General features: G+C 44.5%; 1 long non-coding RNA gene across 1 annotated transcript in view; it reads right to left on the minus strand.

Annotated features, from left to right (window-relative positions):
• Positions 1-5,457: 5,457 nt before the first annotated feature.
• LOC137534250 (uncharacterized) overlaps positions 5,458-16,590 on the minus strand; it is a 40,191-nt gene continuing 29,058 nt past the window's right edge. Inside the window, exons 2-3 of the long non-coding RNA XR_011024345.1 lie at positions 12,836-12,947; positions 5,458-5,768 (exon numbers count right to left, since the gene is read on the minus strand). This is a non-coding gene — a long non-coding RNA (uncharacterized lncRNA). The remainder of the gene's footprint in view (positions 5,769-12,835; positions 12,948-16,590) is intronic.

Genomic DNA, 16,590 nt, shown 5'->3' on the forward strand with positions numbered 1-16,590 from the left:
TTCTTCCTCCTCTGAGTCCCCGTCTTCCCCTGGCTTTCTTTTCTTTTTTTCCCTTGGTCCTACCCTGGGGTCTATAAAAGGGTGTGTTTCAATGGGAGTGGGGGATACTTCGATTCAGATTCAGTGTAATCATTAAATACATCAAATCTATTTTGTATCGGGACTAGATTGGGATTATGTGTAATCCTTGGTCTCCACCCCCTTTGCTGTCTTCTATTCCTCCCTCTTGTTATGTTGAATCTATTATCCCTGTAATCTTGTTTTTTAGGGACAAAATCTCTTGGAGGATAAGGTTGAGAATTTCTTCCTCTTACCCTCTCATAAGGGGAATAGAATGGTCGAGGCCTCCCATATTCTCCCTGAGGTCTATAATACACAGGACTATTAGCCCAGTTTTGAGATCTCTGATGGTTTCTATCCCATCTTATTTTTGGATCTACTCTGACCTCTTTCTTATTACGATCTTTAGCTGGATCCCCATTTTGTTTATCTGGTACCTCTGTCTTAGGTTTGGGTTCCTCATTGGGGCTTGCCTTTTTCTGCCATTTAAATACCTCTCCTGATTTGTAATCATTCAAATCTCTACTGAACTTTTTCTGTTTTTTGATTTTTAAATCATTGTCAGTTTTTTTCAGATATCCCTGTAGGTCATTGGACAATCGCTTATATTCAGCCAACCCGTTGGGGTCCGCAACCCGTTCATCAAAATTGGATTTGATTATCCGCTTTATTGAAATTATTTGAAACAGGAGGGATTTATACGTACCTTCCTTGCGTTCCTCTCCTGTTTTCTTCCGCGTTCCAGAGCGAGTAATTCCGCAATGGACGCGTGTATCTATATTTACCTGTCTGTGCGGTCCAAGCGGCGGTAGTTTGGATGATGATGCGGCGGACATGACGCAATAGATGCGTGCATGTATACTTTACCTCTCCGTGCGCTCCAAGCGGCGGAAGTAGGGAAGATGACGCGGCGGAAATGACGTTACGTATCTCCGTAATTACTGAAGTACGTCGGGTGCGCCGCGTCTTTTTGTATTTAAATGCCGGTTTTTTCACCATTCGGTTCTCCGAGCTCCTGATGACGCTATCGCGAAACCTGGTCGAGCGGAGGATTGGTGGATGGGAAAGCGGCACCCCATGTATTGATTGATCATATTGCGTTTACTGCTGTGGGTCCCTTTCAAAAGGGCCCAGGAGTGAGTATCCTGTTAACACTATTTTATTGAAATAAATGTTTGTACTTTTAAAACGGAGTACACTTAGATCTTTATTCATTTATCATGCATATGCTGGGAATGTCTAAAAGCTAAGGAAGGAGGCTGGACATACAAGCATAAAAGATAAAGACAAGAAATGGTGATCGTGGTGATATATATTTACATACGCTTCAGACCTTATAATCTGGGTCTCACTAAGAGCTGGTAAGCCTGCACTTTGAAGGGTGTTGGTGGAGGAAAGAAGTACCTTTAGCGCTAAAGTTTATGTATGTAGTATTCTCGGTGGGCCGAGAATTCCTTCACCAATTTGTTCACATCATTTCCCTTTCCCTTTAAAGGTATTTTTTCTAGATCATCTAATACCATAGTTTTAAATGTATCTATTGTGGTTCCTGTGTCGTGATCCTGCGGGTTAAATATTGATCTATTTCGCAGACTTGAATGTCTGTAAGGTTCAGGGGGATTTACTCTAGTGGTTGGACCCTCCTTCTTCAAAAAATATTTTTCAACATTCAGCTTTCGTATGAATTTATTTACATCCACATAAGTTTTAAATTTGTTCATCTGACAAGATGGCGCAAATTTAAGACCCTTATCAATAAGAGTCAATTGTGGACGAGTTAAAGTCTCTCCGCTTAGGTTAAAAATCCCCTGGCCAACTAATTTCTTAGCCTTTTCTCTTCTCCCCCCTTGGCATCCTCTTCTGCTTGCCTTTTGTTCTGGGTCCTGGGGGATTGTATGTCTAATTCCCCTTGATGTACTCGGAACCGGGGTCTGGGGTATCCCCATGGAAAAGGGTCATCAGTGTTAGGGTCATCTAGAGGTTGACCCTAAGCAACTCATCAGGGGCTACGGAGCTGACGGCGCGACGTTACTTATAGCCGCCGGTCAGTCCCAGCGCCACCCAGTGGTTTATCCACTGGGTGGCGCAATGACAACTATGCGGAATTCCGAAAAAATTGAAATGCTGAAATAAATGTGTATGGTTAATACATGCATGTATATCATGCGCATGGGGTGGGTTATGATGTGTTATGAGGTACATTATTGTGATTGGCTGGCAGCTGGGACTGACCGGCGGCTATAAGTAACGTCGCGCCGTCAGCTCCGTAGCCCCTTAGCAACGAAACGCGTTGGGCGGAGCTACGGGCTGAGCGTGTGACGTCACCGGACGCGGAACGTCGGTACACGCTGTTCTTTTAATCGATTTTGGCGGAGCTTGTTAGCGGTGAGGCTATTACACCCTTTGCGGGTATAGACAACTTTTGTGACGTAAGTCATCCTGCTAAACCCTAAGGCCCACCGAGAATATTACTGGGGACACAGATAACAGATTTTTTTGCGCGAATTCACCAGCGCAAGTTTTCTGTCAGACCCAGCTTAAGGCTTACCAAGCTTACTGTTGTTTTTATTGTACACATTTGCATGTTTGTGCTAGATGCACATATTTTATTGTCATATATGACATTTTTATCAATAAAACGAGGATATTTTTACGCTATGTTAGCGTCTTTGCTTCCTTTTGGTACTAATACTGACACCGAGCTGCACTGGAGCTGATGACATCTAGCCCACACACTGAAGACGGACATTGGATCGAGAGGCTGTGAGGTGGCCAATACCTCAGATGCTGTGATGGGCCCACATAGACAAAGACAAGACAAATAACATTTATATTGCGCTTTTCTCCTTGCGGACTCAAAGCGCCAGAGCAGAGCAGCAGCCACTAGGGCGCGCTCTATTGGCAGTAGCAGTGTAAGGGAGACTTGCCAAAGGTCTCCTACTGAATTAGTGCTGGCTTACTGAACAGGCAGAGCCGAGATTCGAACCCTGGTCTCCTGTGTCAGAGGCAGAGCCCTTAACCATTACACCATCAGCCAACATAGGCCGCTATATCCGGTGAGTGGGGACCTGAAGGGGGGAGTGAACCCTAGCAATTACAGCTTCAGATGAACTTTATGTGTGGCTACACAATTGGCTAGCAATATCAACATCTGATGAACTTTAAGTGTGGCCATATAAGTGGTGGACTTATGCACTGAGTAGTGCAATTTTATGGAAATTTGTATTTTTGTATGCAGCGCTTTTAACCTTTTTTGTTTATAATACCTGGAGGAAGACATGATTGAGTGAAATACACATCAAAAGTCCCAGAAAAAAATCTGGATTTGACACAAAGCAGTGTTTTAAGGTCAGAAATCTCTGGCCTGGTTTCTATTCCTGGCCAATGTGAGTTGGCTTTTGACATACTACAAATCCTTAAGCAAGCTCATTTTTCTCTTGGATATATCATAATGGTACATGCTAGGCTGGCTTCTGCATGTAGCATTGCAGTGTTTTGTGTTGGTGGTTTAATGGTTAGGATAACAGCCTACCGAGCACTAGACCTGGGTTCGATTCCCAGCCAATGTATGTAAACTGGCTTTTGATATCCTACATTTCACTAAGCAAGCTCATTTTTATCTTGGATATATCACAGTGGTACATGCTAGGCTGGCTTCAGCATTTAGCATTGTAGTGTGTTGTGTTGGTGGTATAATGGTTAGGATAGCAACCTACAGAGCGGTAGGCCTGGGTTCTATTCCCGGCCAATGTGAGTTAGCTTTTGACATACTACAAATCCTTAAGCAAGCTCATTTTTCTCTTGGATATATCATAATGGTACATGCTAGGCTGGCTTCTGCATGTAGTGTTGGTGGTGTTATAGTGGTGAAGAGAACTACCTATCAAGCACTCACACCTGGGTTTAATTCCCGGCCAAGGTATGTAAGCTGGCTTTTGAAATCTTACAATTCCCTGGAAGACAAGACCCTCCTTCCTCCGGGGTGAGGGAGTAATATAAGGAATAACAATCAGCTAGGAACAAGCCTACAAGAGCCTAACTAAGCTCTCCCTGGCAGGGTCTGTCAGCACCTGTCCCTTAACTAATTACTGTCGGCAGACGAGTGAGTAAAATGACAGGAGAACCTTGCCTTTTATAAGGGGGGTGGGGCTCCAGGAGTGAGTGTAGTCTGATTGACGACAATGTGCCTGCTGACTGTGATGTAGAGGGTCAAAGTTGTGCTCAATGGAGCATTATGGGGGCGAATCGAACTTCCGCAAAAGTTCGCCTCCGCCGGCGAAGGCAAACCACCTAAAGTTCGCCTAGAACCGTTCGCGGGCGAACTGTTCGGGCCATCTCTACTTGTAAATAATGATGGACGCAAATTGAAAAAATGCACCTTTATTTCCAAATAAAATATTGGCGCCATACATTGTGATAGGGACATAATTTAAATGGTGTAATAAGCGGGACAATTGGGTTTTAAAATACATGGGTTTTAATTATGGTAGCATGTATTAATTTCAAACTATAATGGCCAAAAGCTGAGAAATATTTGTTTTCCATTTCTTTCTTAATATTACTGTTAAAATGGATTTAGAATAAATTAATTCTCAGCAAAATGTATCACCCGAAGAAAGCCTAATTGGTGGCGGAAAAAACAAGATATAGATTAATTAATTGTGATGAGTAGTGATAAAGTTATTGGCAAATGAACGGGAGGTGAAAGTTGCTCAGATGCCAAAAAACTACAATCCTTTGGTCTTAAGTGGTTAAAGCACTTTTCACTGGACAATTTATATGTTTATAAATAGATTTGTGTTTTTAATAATTTTGTTTAGTTTTATTTTGATCTGGATTCTGAGCCGTGTATGATTTTACCGCTGAGAGATGTTAAACAACCATTTCTAATAAACAAGCAGAATGGGGCCTGTCCATTGTACTTTGAAAGGGGGGGGGGGGGGGCTGAAGTTTTTCGTCCCTGGGATCTATATATGTTTTATCTGGACTGGGCTTTTTATTTTCTTTATCTTTTCCCCCTGGATTTAAAGTGGGCCTGAACGCTTGCACAGGTCACAAGGAAAACAGAGAAATGCACCATGTGTGTTTTTAGAGAGAAGAGCCCATCTTATTCCCCCTCATCTGTAAGTTATCACAAGTGTAATTTGATCTCTCACCCTTTGTTTTCTTCTATGAAAGCAGGAAGTAGACACTACAGCGTTATTGCAGGAGTTCTGTAAACTAACACAGAAATGATTTTTCTTTAAAAGTTATTATGCTGTTGCTTATCTTTTAGAGCAGAGAAGAAGTTCTGAGTACCCGTCCGCTTTAAGATACCACAACACGCAGATCTGCAGTTTGTTAACATCTAGTTTATTGAATCATTTCATATTATAAGAGATTTAAAAGACAGGAGTAGTGATGGTCATTTCTAGGAGAGCTCATGGAGAAGCATGTGATCAGTTTGGTCAGGTGATATAGTCTCTGATTTGCTTGTCGTGATCATGTGCTAAAGCAGGATGTGATCACAGCAAATCAGAGCCCTGCAAATCTATCAACTGATCAAACCACATGCTTTCTCCATGAGTTCTCCTAGACAGGACTATAACCAAAGAGGAAAGTCGTGGATGCACATCCCAGATAGACAGACGCAAAGCTTCACTGGTCATCTGAATGAACAGACACAGAGCTTCACTGGTCATCTGACTGTTCGCTCTCTTCTTGTGTATCTAGAAAGGAGAAGAGGGAATGGCCACATCGTCATAAAGGATATAAGTAAAACAGTGGCTCGTGATCCTTTTCAGTTGATTACTTCACATATGTCGCTTGCAAAGAATACAAAAGTTAGGTCTCCAAGTGGATTTTGCAATTCTAGCTCAATTTATTAGTGCTAACATAGCCACAAACAGCACAATGTTTTGGTACACTGGCCCTTGTCACATAGGCCCACCTTTTGTATTCTTTGCAATTGACTGTACACCCCTGTGGGATCTGGGTGTAGGAAGGTTAACTCCCTGGTGCTACAATTAATAGTGGTGTGTGCTCCAGGGCTATCCTTGTTCTCTTACTTCACATATGTCCCTTGCTGCCTCTCTTGTAATTGGCTACAATTGGAATTAAGTAGTAAGGTGGGTACACACATCAGAAAAAAGTCTTTGGAAATGAAAGATCACAAACCAATTTTACCTCCTTACATGTAGTATATGAGCCATACTCTACACAGTCTACACAGTCTATTCTATTGAGCTGAACTCCCCATCAGATAAAAATCTTTGCAAGATGCTGAAAACAAGGATGCTGTACACACGCAAAAGATCAGTATCTGCAAAAGATCAGTTCCTACAAAATGCATGAATTCAGCAGATCTCATACACACCTTGTTTAATGGACAATCATCTGCAGATCAGACAATTATCTGAAGATCCATCCTGGTGGGTCTGATCTGCAGATGATTGTCCATTAAACAAGGTGTGTATGAGATCTGCTGATAGCATAGACTATGAAAGCATTTTGCAGGAACTGATCTTTTGCAGGAACAGATCTTTTGCAGATACTGATCTTTTGAATGTGTACATCATCTTTGTGTACAATATCTTGCAAAGAGTTTTATCTGATGGTGAGTTCAGCTCCATAGAAAAGACTGTGAAGGTATGGCTCATATACTACATGGAAGGGGGTAAAATTGGTCTGTGATCTTTCATTTTCCAAAGACTTTTATCTGATGTGTGTACCCACCTGTAGAATATCTGTAATTTTACCAATCTTCTACTAAAGGCAATTCCCTGCACCCTTTTTTTCCAGGCGCCATTGTTTTTACAGGTGCAGGGGACAGAGAGGCACAGTATTTTGACTTGTGGAGAGATAGGTCAAGAATGAACCTACAGTCCCTATCTTGTTTAACTGGGGAATACCTGTATACACAGCACAATGCTCCTCTTTCCCTCCCCGTAGAGCAGCAGTGCATGCTTTTCCTCTTCCCCTCCCCATAGTGCAGCAGTGCATGCTTTTCCTCTTCCCCTCACTGTAGAGCAGCAGTGCATGCTTTTCCTCTTCCCCTCCCCATAGAGCAGCAGCGCATGCTTTTCCTCTTCCCCTCCCATAGTGTGCAGCAGTGCATGCTTTTCCTCTTCCGCTACCCATAGTGCAGCAGTGCATGCTTTTCCTCTTCCCCTCCCCGTAGAGCAGCAGTGCATGCTTTTCCTCTTCCCCTCCCATAGTGTGCGGCAGTGCATGCTTTTCCTGTTCCGCTACCCATAGAGCAGCAGTGCATGCTTTTTCTGTTCCGCTACCCATAGAGCAGCAGTGCATGCTTTTCCCCTTCCCCTCCCCGTAGAGCAGCAGTGCATGCTTTTCCTCTTCCCCTCCCCGTAGAGCAGCAGTGCATGCTTTTCCTCTTCCCCTCACCGTAGAGCAGCAGTGCATGCTTTTCCTCTTCCCCTCCCATAGTGTGCGGCAGTGCATGCTTTTCCTGTTCCGCTACCCATAGTGCAGCAGTGCATGCTTTTCCTCTTCCCCTCACCGTAGAGCAGCAGTGCATGCTTTTCCTCTTCCCCTCCCCGTAGAGCAGCAGTGCATGCTTTTCCTCTTTCTTTTCCTCTTCCGCTACCCATAGTGCAGCAGTGCATGCTTTTCCTCTTCCCCTCCCCGTAGAGCAGCAGTGCATGCTTTTCCTCTTTCGCTACCCATAGTGCAGCAGTGCTTGCTTTTCCTCTTCCCCTCACCGTAGAGCAGCAGTGCATGCTTTTCCTCTTCCCCTCCCCGTAGAGCAGCAGTGCATGCTTTTCCTCTTTCGCTACCCATAGTGCAGCAGTGCTTGCTTTTCCTCTTCCCCTCCCCGTAGAGCAGCAGTGCATGCTTTTCCTATTTCTTTTCCTCTTCCGCTACCCATAGTGCAGCAGTGCATGCTTTTCCTCTTCCCCTCACCGTAGAGCAGCAGTGCATGCTTTTCCTCTTCCCCTCCCCGTAGAGCAGCAGTGCATGCTTTTCCTCTTCCCCTCACCGTAGAGCAGCAGTGCATGCTTTTCCTCTTTCCCTCACTGTTGAGCAGCAGTGCATGCTTTTCCTCTTCCCCTCCCATAGTGTGCAGCAGTGCATACCTTTCCTCTTCCCCTCCCCATAGTGCAGCAGTCCCACTCCATAGAACAGTACTCCCTGAATCCTGCTCATCATAGCCCAACTTCCACTCTGTACTGGGATCACTGCACAGAAGAGAGGAGTATCTGATCAAACCCCATGGGATGGAATTTATAACGAAATTTTCCAGTTTAGGGCCCTTACACATTGAATGTGTCAAGTAGCATTAAATTGTATTGAAACTGATGCATTAACGCAATTTAACCTTTTCTGTTTGCAGCCCACATCTACTGCATTGCAACAAAATGGTGCTTTACAACCCAATGCAGAGTTATGCATCCATGTGCGCCATGATGCACTAATGTTAACAAATTGCAACAAAAGTTTACCTAAAAGAATGTGACTTTTAATCATGGTGCGCAAGCGCCTTTTGTGAAGCTTGCACATTTTTAAGGGTCAAGTGAGCATATATAGAGGGGAAATTGCTGTCCAAAACTGATCAGCTGTGCGTTGTACCACGTGAGACTTTTTGGGACTTTGTTGTGGTGCAACTTTTTTTATTCCTACTGCTGCAACACAACACATTTGGTGTGTAAGGGTGTTTAGAGCAATCCCCCCAAGTGACTGTGCTGAGGCCATTGCATTGGTTCAGAGGCTGACATCACTGGGGTGTTTCCACTCTTCCTCTGCCTAGAAGTGCGCGCACAGATGGGGGCACTCAGCATTTCAGTACTGCCACAGACACCGGGTCTAGGTAAAGCCGCTAGGAAAGCAGCCTGGCTGAAAAATATTCTTACAGGTTTACTCTAAAGTTGAGTTTTGTAAGAGATATTCAAAAGTGGTTAAAATCATGATTAAATACACTGATTTTATTTTTGTTCAGGTACATACGTCGGATTTTTCCAAACGACCGGTCGTTTGGACGTCTGAACGTCCTGACGTTTGGATGTCAAATGGGGCGTGTTTACAATCGGTCGTTCAGCTGATAAGACTGGATTTGTCCGTCAAAACCAGTCTTATCAGCTGAATGACAGATTGTACACACAATTTTGGAAAAATTCAACGTGTGTACGCGCCTTTCCTGTTATGTCAGAGATAACATCATGATCACTGTGTGCAATGGGGTCTCAGTCACAGTGTGTGATAACATGAAAACCTGTGTCCTGCAGGATCTGGAGCCTTTACCAAACTCCCTTTATAACCTACAGATAAATCACCTCTCATGCCTGAAAAGTGTGGACTGTCAGTGTTTACAAGGTAAATGCAGGGCATTTTAAATGTAATGTTTACGAAATTGCTGTAGGTAGGAACACACTAGGCAGAAAAGCTAGCATCAATGCGTATACTGTAAGTCAATGGGACGCATGAAAAAACGCATATGTCCGGGTTCTGCAATGTGCGTTTTAGAAAACACTGAATTTGCTGCATATTTTTCTAAAACGCACCTAATTATGTCAATGGTGATGCAGAGGAGTAGCGTTTAGAAACATTTAAAAAAAAAAAACAAGTTTGATGTATTTCCACTTTCTAGTGATTTGCATAAAACACTTAAGGTGGGTACACACGTCAGATAAAAGTCTTTGAAAAATGAAAGATCACAGACCAATTGTACCCCCTTCCATGTAGTATGAGAGCCATACCTACACAGTCTATTCTATGGAGCTGAACTCCCCATCAGACAGAAATCTTTGCAAGATGCTGCACACACAGATGCTGTACACACGCAACAGATCAGTATCTGCAAAAGATCTGTTCCTGCAAAAGATCCATTCCTGCAAAATGCATTCATAGTCTATGATATCTGCAGATCCTCATACACACCTTGTTTAACAGACAATTATCTGTAGATCAGATCCACCAGGTTGGATCTTCAGATCGGCAGATAATTGTCTGATCTGCAGATGAATGTCCATTAAACAAGGTGTGTATGAGGATCTGCAGATGTCATAGACTATGAATGCATTTTGCAGGAATGGATCTTTTGCAGGGATTGGTCTTTTGCAGATACTGATCTGTTGCATGTGTACAGCATCTTTGTGTGCTGCATCTTGCAAAGATATTTATCTGATGGGAAGTTCAGCTCCATAGAATAGACTGTGTAGGTATGGCTCTCATACTACATGAAAGGGGGTAAAATTGGTCTGTGATCTTTCATTTTCCAAAGACTTTTATCTGACGTGTGTATGCATCTTTAGGAAAAAAAACATACAAAATACATTTGTGATTTATATGCGTTACACCAGAAAACCGCTTGTGCGAAATGCAAATACACATAAAAAGCAGAAATACATATTCTGCAAAATGCAACCTTTCACGCAATGCCTATTGTGTTCCCAGCCTCAACTGGAACAAGTCTGCTAATGAGGTGTCCTCATGTTTCCCATTATGTGTACTTGCTCCAGGGGAATTGGGATCCTTCCACACTGTGCAAGATACAGTGCTGAAAAGTGTGATGCGATCATCTAGTACAATAAAAGTATGCTTCACTGCACCACCCTTATTGTGTACATACCGTACAAATATGTCTGGTGTGACGGAATGGATTCAGTGTGAAAGGACCCAAAGTCTAACAGGAGACTTGTTATTACAACTATCAAAAGTCCAAGAGTGGTTAGTACACCATTGGTAAATTGCAGAAGTATTTATTCATCAATGCATGCATCAACATTACTTCTGCAATTTACCAATGGTGTGCTAACTAGTCTTGGATTTTAGCTTATTGTACTGGGTTATGCACCCAACTTCAAATGGCAAGGTGCGCCACTTCCAAACTAGGGATGGTCGGAATGCCAATTTCCGATTCCGTGGTAAATCCGCATTCCTCCATTGCCAATTACCGATTCCGCTTTCCGCTACCAATTTCCGCATTCCAGTGCGGAATATCCGCCGGAAATCGCTGAAATTCCACCCGACTTTAACGTACATTTTCTCAAAAACTATAAGGTCTTTTTGAAAACTTTTTTTTGCATCTTGTTCAGAAGATTCTGTTGAATAAACCCTGAAAATTTGGTGTTTCTAGGACTTACGGGGGCTTTGCTATTAACCACTAAAGTCGGTGTATTTTTCCTGTAATGTAAAATGCAGAAAATAGGCAGATGCAGATTTTCTGCGTTTTACATTACAGTAAAAATCCGCCGACTTTAGCGGTTAATAGCAAAGCCCCCTTAAGTCCTAGATATGTTAAATTCGGGTGGAATTTCCGTGATTTCCAGCGGAAATTTCCGCGATTTCCGGCGGAAATTCGCCTACGGCACTTGCATTACCGATTTCCGCATTCCGATGCGGAAATGCAATTTCCGATCGGAATTTCGGAAATTGCATTTCCGCGGAATCCAAATGAGCATCCCTATTCCAAACCACCTACCTCACTGGTATTACAACTGAGTCAGCCAGAGCTGGGGTCCCTGGGCAAAAATTACCATAGTATTACAATAAAAACCGCGCTGATATATAATATGGGTGACAATAGTGGTGCGCTGCCCTGTTAAATAAATAAATCACAATACAATCTCAATAGCTGCGCACAAATGTTCACTGCAAGCAAGTCTCTATTGTCCGTATCAGATACAATCCTATAGGCAAACAGTCCAACACTGTTATTCCAATTTAGAGACAGTCCAACACTTCTTCGTAAGTTGCAGGCTGCTTTGCCTCTGATCACCTTCGGCGAGTTATCACCACCACCACACCCCTCACAGTGGGCACTCACCGCAATTTTATGACCCTCTGCTAGATGGGTCTTCAGCGCCTATGGGGTCATCAGGCCGCCCCCTGCCACCCAAGAAGCTACGCGACCATTTTAGCAAACCTGCAAACATAAGAGGGGCGAGGTAGAGAAGCCACGGGAGGCAGACTAAGTCAGCGCAGCAAGCCGACCCGGCGGCCTACGATTGGGGTGGAGACCACTAAAACTCTGTGCCTAACATCAAGCCTCATGTTTGTAAGTGCGCATTTCTTTTAGAATAAAAGTGTTTTTACAGTGTTACGCTATGAGAGCTTTGTTCATATTTTAGAAGTGTATATGATTCTGCACAAGTTCTACTAAGTGGACCAGGTTCCTGGGTGGCAGGGGGCGGCCTGATGACCCCATAAGCGCTGAAGACCCATCTAGCAGAGGGTCATAAAATTGCGGTGAGTGCCCACTGTGAGGGGTGTGGTGGTGGTGATAACTCGCCGAAGGTGATCAGAGGCAAAGCAGCCTATAAATTACCATAGAGCCACCCTGACCCACAAACACCCCCCCCCCCAAATGTAGCATTAGGTGGCTCCTTTGTGTCCCCTCCCCCCCTTCCCCAGATAGTATAGAGCCCAGGAGCCAATTGACAGCCCCCTAGTCTCCCCTTAGGCCCGGTTTGCTGCAGGGTACTTGTTAGGGAGCGCACTCACCTGTCTGGCCAGCACAATGCCTCCTGTGTCTTTCCATCCCACAGGCATGTAACTACTCACCTAACATGCCGCCGGGTTACAGAGAACAGGCGTCGGTGTTCGGGGATGTAGACGGAACACAGGAGGTAGCGCTGTGCTGTGAGTAATTCAGGGCTTGGCGACCACTATTAGCATGCATGGATGGGGCCATCATCCGGCTCTGGGGCAACTGTCCAGTTTTGTCTCTAGACAAGCACTGGCTCTGCAGTCGGTATTTCTATAGGCAGTGTTACTATAACAGAGAGATCAGGCAGATGTACTCAGTCTATCAGGTGCGCAATGCATGTAGAACAGTCACCTTGTGATTGGCCTGGAGAAAGGAGTGAGTACAGGAAGTCCTGTATAGCGGCCTTCTGCTTCTGGAACTGCTCCAGCGTCATCTTCACATTGATGTCCATGGTAATCGTCACCTGCAATATAGAAAGGCACCTCTCAGTGGCTTGTGCTGCTGCAATTCCCAGAGGCTACAGCTTGTGCAGACAAACATACATTTCATCAGCTGTGATCATTGTAGGTGATAAGTGTGACAAGCATTTTCTGTACAGGCAAGCATGCCCAGCTGAGCAGCTTCTTGTGTGCAATGCTTCTCTATGGAGACGTCAAGGCTTTAGGCCTGGAACCCACTAAGAATTGCTGCAGCGCTGTGCGCATCGATTCCTAGTGCGATTGGGATCGTGATTCCCAGATGCTTAGAAGCACTGTACAGTAAAAAAGTATAGCGCTTCTGATTAGCAAGTCACATGGTTTTTTTTTAAATAAAACTTTATTAGACTTACCAGGTGTCTGAATTCTGTCTGTTGCCCCGCCTGCTCCGCCACCTAAAGGTTGTAGGTGTTTCTCTAGGACCAATCAAAGTAGCGCCTGTGACTTCTTCCTTTAGGGGGCGGAGCTACGGATGGAAGGAGGTAAATCCGGACACCGGGTTACTATAATAAAAAAAAATTAATCGTAATTAGCCCCACAAAGCACTGCAAAATCGCTTTGCAAAAGCGATTTTGCAGTGCTTACAATATATACTTAGCATTCAGTGCAAACATGCTCAGAATGATACAAGTCCTGCAATTGCCCCTAATCTCAATCGCACTAGTGGGTTCCCCTCCATTCACTTTCAATGGCAAAGCATTTTTGGGAATCGCCAGCAATTACAAAACGCTGCCAAAAATGCGCTAGTGGGTCCCATCCCATAGAGAGATTTGGTAGCAATCGGCTGGAAAAGCCAGTGTATCCCATTCTGTCTCCGCTCTCTACAGACTTCCCAACATTTCATGTCAATGTTATGCAGTTTCAAGTTGGACCAATAAAAATTGACAGGGATTGGTTCACTTCCAAGCTGCATACATAATTTACATGAAATTTTAATGCAAGGAAAAATGATTAGCATGTCATCAATCATCCCTTGTAATCACCTTCCCCCTGTACTGCTGAGAATAACTTCAGGTAAGTAGCTTCATTTTTCTATCTAGGTCCTCCCTGCAGAGCATCATAGAACAGCCAGGCAATTTGTATTGTTTAAAGGGAACCAAGCACCACTTTTTGTTTCCTGGTTTCTAATAGCTGTAGGAGCTACCATGTTCCCCCTCCCCTTCTAGCTGCCCAATATTTATCCAGGGGAAGGTGGAAAGCTAGCATCTGTGACTTCTGTAAACTCTTTAAAGCACAGTGTCCTATCTCTCCACCCCCCCCCCCTCCCGCTGATGAAAGCTTTTTGTTTGCTCTGGGCTAATGTGTGCAATAAAATAATTGCATCAGTCCATATGTGCGTGAAATTTCTGTGGTCTGGCAGTAAACTGACATCCCAGGGTGCTCTGGCAGTAAACTGACATCCCAGGGTGCTCTGGCAGTAAATTGACATCCCAGAGTGCTCTGGCAGTAAACTGACAACCTAGGGTCTGACATCTCAGGGTGCTCTGGCAGTAAACTGACATCCTAGGATGCTTTGGCAGTACACTGATATCTGACGGTTCTTTAGAAGACAAAAGTTGTAAGCAGCACCCTACCAAATAAAGTGCAAAGCTTGCTAAGCCACTAAACATCAGATCAGCAAATCAGCCTTCATTGAACAAGGACCAGGGCACCTGAAGGCCAGCCAACCAACCAAATTATGGCGGGCAGTCATATCTCAAGATCCTTAAAGGGAAGGTTCAGGGAGGGTGGGGAAAAAATAAAAATCAATTTCCACTTACCTGGGGCTTCCTCCAGCCCGTGGCAGGCAGGAGGTGCCCTCGCCGCCGCTCCGCAGGCTCCCGGTGGTCTCCGGTGGCCGACCCGACCTGGCCAGGCCGGCTGCCAGGTCGGGCTCTTCTGCGCTCCAAGTCCTTGTACTTCTGCGTCCCACGCCGGCGCTCTGACGTCATCGGACGTCCGCCGGGCTGTACTGCGCATGCGCAGAACTACTGCGCATGCGCAGTACAGCCCGGCGGACGTCCGATGACGTCAGAGCGTCGGCGTGGGACGCAGAAGTACAAGGACTTGGAGCGCAGAAGAGCCCGACCTGGCAGCCGGCCTGGCCAGGTCGGGTCGGCCACCGGAGACCACCGGGAGCCTGCGGAGCGGCGGCGAGGGCACCTCCTGCCTGCCACGGGCTGGAGGAAGCCCCAGGTAAGTGGAAATTGATTTTTATTTTTTCTCCACCCTCCCTGAACCTTCCCTTTAATAAACAACTGATAGATAACAAACAATTCGGGTTTTATGCACATGGTCGTGAATTTCTTTTACACATTTCATGCAAAAATTTTTTCTTCCTGTACGCCACACCTTCTCTTTGGTGATTGGTGCTTTTTGTTGTCTGCAGTTCCCCATCAGGTCTGTTTTGGGCTGATGGTTGGTGAGCTGTGATGTCATTTTGACAGTCAGTTGTGGTTGGTTGGCCTTCGGACACCCAGGCACTCCGATTAATCCCTGTTCATTGAAGGGGACTATATAAGACTGATTTGCTGTTCTGATGTTTAGTGGGTTAGCAAGCTTGAGAAAGAGAGGAGGCTCAAAACATTGCATTGGTGCTGTCTGTTGCTGTGTCCTGCAAGATACCTTAATAAAAGAGCTGATATTTACTGCAAGACAGTGCCAAGTCAAGACTCCTTCTTCGCATCCCAGGGTGCTCTGGTAAAAAAATGACATCGCAGGGTATGACATCCCAGGGTGCTCTGAAAATAACCAGACATCTCAGGGTGCTCTGACAATAAACTGGCATCCCAGGGTGCTCTGGCAGTAAACTGAGATCCCGGTTGCTCTGACAGTAAACTGACATCACAGGGTGCTCTGACAGTAAGTGGACATCCCACGGTGCTCTGACAATAAACTGACATCCCAGGGTGCTCTGACAGTAAACTGACATCCCAAGGTGCTCTGACAGTAAATGGACATCCCAGGGTGCTCTGACTGTAAATGGACATTCCAGGGTATACTGACAATAAACTGACACACCAGGGTGCTCTGACAAACCAGTGTCGGATGGATGTTTTATGTCTGATCAGCTGATTATTGCAGGTCAAAACATTTCCCACACTCAGAATATCAATGTATTTTTACCAGTGTCAGATATTTCATGGCTGAACAGATTATTATTGCAGGTCAAAACATTTCCCACACTCAGCATATCAATGTCTTTTTACCAGTGTCAGATATTTCATCTCTGATCAGCTTATTATCGCAGGTCAAAACATTTCCCACATTCAGCATATCAATATTTCTTTTTACCAGTGTCAGATATTTCACGCCTGATTAGTTTAATATTGCTGGCTAAAACATAAGCCACACTCAGCATATCAATGTCTTCTCACCAGTGTCAGATATTTCAGCTCTCACAAGCTTATTATTGTAGTTCGAAACATTTCCCACACCCAGCATTTCAATATATCCTCTCACAAGTGTCAGATATTTCATATCTGATCAGCTGATTATTGCTGTTCAAAACATTTCCCACTCATATTAATATGTCCTCTCATCAGAGTAAGATATTTCTTGTCTGATCAGCTAATTATTGCAGGTCAAAACATTTTCCACACTCAGCATATTAATATATATTCTCACCAGTGTCAAATATTTCAGCACTGA

Source organism: Hyperolius riggenbachi, chromosome 10 (genome assembly GCF_040937935.1).
Source record: "Hyperolius riggenbachi isolate aHypRig1 chromosome 10, aHypRig1.pri, whole genome shotgun sequence".
NCBI lineage: Eukaryota > Metazoa > Chordata > Amphibia > Anura > Hyperoliidae > Hyperolius > Hyperolius riggenbachi.